Source organism: Amblyomma mixtum, chromosome 3 (genome assembly GCF_055824585.1).
Source record: "Amblyomma mixtum isolate Tamu chromosome 3, ASM5582458v1, whole genome shotgun sequence".
Taxonomy (NCBI): domain Eukaryota; kingdom Metazoa; phylum Arthropoda; class Arachnida; order Ixodida; family Ixodidae; genus Amblyomma; species Amblyomma mixtum.
In genome coordinates this window covers 411015512-411021864 of record NC_143014.1, presented here as the reverse complement: position 1 = coordinate 411021864, position 6353 = coordinate 411015512, and positions in this window count along the sequence as shown.

The following is a 6353-nucleotide window of genomic DNA, read 5'->3' as shown; positions in this document are numbered from 1 at the left end:
AGGGTATGTGGGTTGTGCAAAGTAAACAACCGTTGATTTCAGGTCACTGCAGTCAAAACTACAAAGTAGCTGGTGCAATGAAATGTTAGTTCTAAGAAGGTCTGCTCGTTTTTTTTTTTATGCGGGCCCAAGTGAACACAGGCTAAACTGCATGCTGTTTGATGTCAGTGCAGGATAAAGATCCCCAGGTGGCCAAAATTATTCTGCAGCCCTCTGCTACGGCACCTCTTTTCTTCTTTAACTCCCTCCTTTATCCCTTCCCTTGCATCATTGTTCAGGTGCCTATCAAGATGTGAGACAGTTACTCTGTCACTTCCTTGGCTCAAAAACCAATTTTAAATTTTTCAAGGATACTTTCAAGAACGTAGAGGTACAAACTGTACAGTATAACCACATGCCACAGCAATAAACCAGCAATACATCTGCGCTGACAGGAGCTTGCCAAGTACGCTGCAAGGATGCTATGCCACGCAAGATTTGGTGTCATCATACAATGTTACTTTACTGACTGACATTTCAGTGTACAAGCAAGAAATACCATTAAAGTATTATTGTACAGCACAACGTTTTTAAAAGATAAACAAACATTTTGACCCTTTTAGAGGACACACATGCATAAAAGGCAACAGGTGTGGAATAGTCACTGCACCTGAAGCAGGCTCAACTTTATAATAACAGCGCAGTGTCAAGAGCTACATGAGCGGCTATATTTCGTACAAATTTGCAGTTCATGTAATAAGCTGAGGTACTGCTGTAAAGTGCATGTAGAGTTCTGCATGCATTTTTAAACACAGCAGTGAGCCTATGTTGAAAATATTTTTCAAAACAGGCAGGTAAGGTATGCGTAACTGAAAAAGATAATTACCATGAATGGCTTGGAAGGATGGCACAGCTGAAGGCAGGAAGCACGCATGGCCCAGCAGATGCTGGCAGCTGGCAACTGCAGGTAAATACGTCCCGACCAACAGCTATCAGTGCCAGTGACAATGTCATGAATGACAACAAAACAAACTGTCGACTGCTTCAGAAACTAAAATGAGGTATTAATATAGGAACACAAAAAGCAATGAGGTGGCCCATGACAAAATAAATAAGGAGATTGTATGTGAAACACCCATACACATTCTTTGAGTACATTTACATGACTGTCATAACCACATTGAAAGATGAGCTGGCTGGAATACCGCTTTATTCTTATGCATGATGAAAAGAGCCCAACTATTCGAATATAGCATGCGCAGGCTTTAGTTAATTACTATTAGGGTGCCTTGCACTAGCGTCTAATGTATTCTTAAATTGAACATAGCACCCAGTCGACCAGTTTACCTTGCATAAATGAGAAGAGAAAATGCAAAAGACATGCATTCAATACCAAGGAGCCCGATATCTCACGTCACAACTGAGCATGATACGAAAATTAGTAGTGCATTTAACAAATTGCACACAAATAAAAACAGCAAAACATTTGTCGAGTGGTAATGCAAGTAGGGGCAAAAGCAAAAAAAAATACCGAAGAACACTGGTGAGTGAGGTGCAGGGAGGTCTGTGGGTAGGGTTCCGTGCCTGGGAACAGTTCCGAGCGCGGAGAACTGCTGCCGGCAGCCAACCAAGAATAAATAAGAGAAAGTGAAAATGAATAACAAACCATCACCAATTGCGAACGACCTGAAAGCGGGCCGCATAAGCGAGGCATACAGCAAAAAGCTTGAAATCCCAAATAAGTGTGCAGTTGCATCCCCAACAGTTCAGTGCCCTGAAGCAGAGGAAGCATGGACGCCTACAGTTCAGGGAAGACACAAGAACGACCTAACTGACATAATATTGCCAAATTCTGTTCCAATGGGGAAGCACAGATAAAAAGTTTACAAATGACTAGTACATATGCGCCAGCCTTCCACATGCGATCACTGTCTTCAAAATAATTTGCATGACGAATATTAAGAAGTAAGCACTGATCCGATGAACACCAACACCGAGCAAAACCATCCGTCGTCTGTTCGCAGTTCGCCTAGCGCGAGTGCTTCATCGCGCAGCACTGCCGCTCATAATAATCTTCTAAATAGCACAAATCCATCCGATGGGTATCAGCCGCGAGCAAATTCACCCGTTGTCAGTTCCCTCGCCTGTTCTCAGCTGTCCACGCAAAAGCGCTCTCACCCGCGGCACTGATCGTCGTCTTCTACGCAGTACAAATCCATGCCAGTTGAATGTAGTAAACATTCTCTGTAGTTTTTCGCAGCGCTACCAAGCGACCGCATAACTCTGTTGTGATCTCTGGTGGCATTTTTATTTACCACGGCACCTGAGTACTAAACGCAGACAGACTATGAAGCAGCACTTGTCACGCAGGCTATACGCCCGTTCTTTTCTGGCAACGCATTATAGCTGAGGCAACCGCACGTAGAGTGCCTCCACTGCCATCCCTATATAGCCGCACACTAATAACGCGTGTGAATACAGATCAGAATAGAGAAGCGTTGACGGGACTCACCGATCATGCAGCTCATCCAGGCTTAGTAAAACCGCGCCGTCGTCTTCATTGCCTTTCCAGATGACAAGACGTCGTAGCGCTGCCTTTCTTCATGGCTTTGCCCGTCCAAACTCACCGATGTTGACTGGGCGTAATACTCGTCGTTGGATTCCAAAACACACTTCCGTTCTTCACACATGTCCGCCGCACAAGCACTCAAACAATGTCATGAAAAGCCAAATAACACACAACGTGCAGCAACGCGCACACTGACATGGCGCCGGCGGAAGCGGCTTTGCCCTTGTTTTTGCGTCGTTGAAAAACTGCAACTCAAATGCGCTTTTTTACTACTAATATTTATTTTCTGTTTAGAACAAAAATATCTCAGTTTTTTTAAATTTATTTTTTGTTTAAGTGCGAACACTAAAGCGCTTTTAAATACTTTTGTAGAAGCTGCGATCCTGTGATCCCATCACCCAGGGTGCCCCGGATGTCCTAGCAGACGACGGAGCAGACGACGGCGCAGACGACGCTGTTGACGGAATGAAATTTCGTTTGCTGCCAGCTAAAATCTCTTAATTGCGAAAAAACGGGCAAAGAAATGCACCGTACCTCAAGCTGGTGCATGTCAACGATATGTTGGACGTGAGCGGTAGGACTGAGAGCAGCTGCGATGCATTACTTTGACTGACGCGGGCATGCTCGACGGCGATTTACATGAAACTGAGAGCTTAACTGTGACCCGTACAAGCGGGTAACTTTGATATCAACTGCTTTGCGAAACTACGCCGATAGTTGCGTCACACTTTAGCTGATATGCAACAGCGGCTCGCACTCGCCGCATCTTGTTCGCGTGTACTTTCACAATTGAGCAAGAGCCCACATGGAAGCCGATAGAAGCAACTGTGTTTTCGAGTTCAGATTGTTCCGCGAAATACGAGCAGCTTGTTTTAGCACGCACTCGAATTGTAGTTCTCAGCCAGTGCGTCACGAGCGGTGACAATGGCTTCGATGACGAGCGTAAGAATCACCTTAAGGTGGCCGCAACGAAGCCGGCATCCCAAGCGTATATGTGCGCTAAAAGTTGTTTACCTGTGCTGCACACGTGGGCTCAGTCGCAGTCCAGCCGCTAGCTGCTCAGTTTTCCAGCCTTGCGAGCCCAAGTCGCTAGCTGCTGAGCATTGAGGGAGCCGAGCTTTCAGAAATGACACTGCCCGCGAGCGCGCCGAGCGACAAGTTTGCACTGCTCCCTGGATGTCGTATTCGTCGCTAAGCCTGGCAGGTTTCATATCGATGCCAGAGCTGAGAGAGCTTTCGAACTGGCTAGCGCTGAGGTGCTACTCTCTTCACTGTACGTTGTACTGCGAACCATGTGTCGTAGTTAAATAAAGATATGCGCAGTTTCCGCGCTAACGGTGACGTCGAGGACGAGCTTAATAAACGCCGTAAGGCAGCAGATATTCGATGCATGTATGTGTGCTAAATTTGTTCACCTATGCTGCAAACGTGAGAATAAAGTCTCGCTCAGTCGCAGGACAGACGCTCGCTGCTCGATTTTCCAGCCTTGCCTGCTCAGTTCGCGAGCTACTGAGCCAATCATTGAGCGAGCCGAGCTTTCGGCAACGACGCCGCCCGCGGGCGCGCCGGCCGACGAACTCCGCGCTGCTCTCAAGCTACCCTTGTCGTCGCTAAGCTTAGCCGATTGCACATCGACGCCTAAGCTGAGTGCGATTCGGAACTGGCTAGCACTGAGGTGCTACCCTCGCCACCGTTTTACTGTGAGCCCCGCGTTATAGTGAAATAAGCTCGGTTTCCGCGACCCCTTCAGGAGCAGAGCTAGCAGAATCCAGGCGAGCTGCAATGGGCAGCAGAAGCGGCTGTGGGAGAAAATTTGTTTTGCTGTTATCGCTTCTACCAACAACTCGATATTGGCTAACGATACTCTATCCCAGAGCTTAGTAAATGGACGTGAACAAACAATACCAGTGAATTTTTCTGACGCCGGCTTCCAGGCTGGCAGGCCGGTCCCGAGAAGAGCGCCCTTAAGCTTGCATGGCAGTGGCGCACGTCAAAACCGCCCCGACATTCTACTCTTCGCTCAGGTTGTCGTAGCACACTGTTAATAGCGAGGGACCAGAACACTTTAGTGGACCGAGCGTGAGGGACCAGAACACTCTAGAGGACGAAGCGCGAGGGCGCAGGAGACTGAACCAAAGCGCGTGATCGACTGACGTCAGTCCCAAGACTTCTCATTTCACGTGAGAATCAAACGAGCAGGCGAGCTGCAGGTCACTCTTGTAGGTGTGAGGAAGGGTCGTGGAGCTGCTGCCCGATCGCAAGCGACTGCTGGCCGCATGGCCTTTGCTATTGCGAGTGTGAATGGACATTAAACGCATGTTTACAGTAGGGAGTCACAGAGTTCGCGCGAGTTAATTAAGCCCCTTGGTCACGGAGGGGGAGCCCCGAACAAATACATTCTCATGGGGAAGTCACTCACTGACCGAATTCTTGCGGCGCGACTTCATGTGTCGCAGAACTCGTCACCCAATCCTTGGCGTCGCGGGGTAACGCCACGTCGACTGACAAATATTCGGGTTCTTGCTCCTCCGGGCAATTACAGCGAAGGCGCGACGCAACAGTCCTCGCGCGCGCCCTTTCTAGGCGTCCGTGTTCAAACACGCTCAAGGCTGTACCCGGCCTTAGGCTTCGTACGCTGTTCTCTATATTTAGCGAGATGGTTGTGTCACTGTCATGAAATTTTCAATGGAAGCAAGTCGTAAGAATATATATATTTTTCCATATTTTATGATGATCTTGCAGCATGCGCGGCTAAAAACTGAAACGTGGAAACTTGATATGGGAGTCGCCTTGATCATTTATACAGGTCATGCGTGCGTAACATACATGCTGCCTTTGTGATAGCAGGACGATTACTGCGAGTAATCTTCCAGCTTTTTCGCCATCAGGTTACTCTCATTACGTGTCGTTAAGCGACGCGTATATGTGACCTTAGCCTTTTCTCCGCATGTGGTAGTGGGTACAGTATGTTGCGAGACGCACAGGTCACAGCAGCCACGAGTACACTGACCTTCGGTAGCGCCATTCGTCATGCTCGCGCCGGATGGAATGAAGACGCTCGCGTGGCTCGCAGCAAGCCACTACCGCAAGCACTGCCTCATTCACAGGCACCGCTAGCATTCTCGCTGGTGCATATGCTTTCTCTTGAGCATGGTCTTCTTTCGCTCACACTGTCATGTGCGAACTGAAGGGAAGATTGATTGCGAGCGGCGCCTCTCATCCCCGCCAATTTTCGTGCGGCCGGTAGCTAGGTCTAGGGAAGCAAGTTGCAAACTCGAGCCGCGTTTGTGAATTAACACTTCATTTAATTCCCTCGATGATCGTCGCCAATCGATCAAAGCAACTCGCATCGTCTTCGTGGCTCGCCAAAGTGCAAGCGATTTAACACGAAATTGGTGAATGTCCGCCTATCACTATCCCACGATGGCGCTACAGAAATTCGAGATTTCTGTAGAAAACCACAATTACCATCGAATGCTATCTGTAACACGACACTTGCCTCGACAGATATTTGTCCCAAGACAGAACCCACGACAGGTATCTGTCGCAAGACAGACCCACGACAGGTATCTGTCGCAAGACAGATACCTCGACAGGCTGTAGTGTCGCGCGACTGAACCCGCGACAGGCAACTCTGTCGAGGCACGCAGGCCCTGTCGCGCGGCACGACAGGTGCTGTCGCACGACAGCACCTGCGACAGAAACCTGTCGCGCGACAAATCCTGCGACAGGCACCTTCCGCACACTACAAAATGCAGGATTGATGACTGTCGTGCGACAGAACCCACTACAAACACTTTTGTCG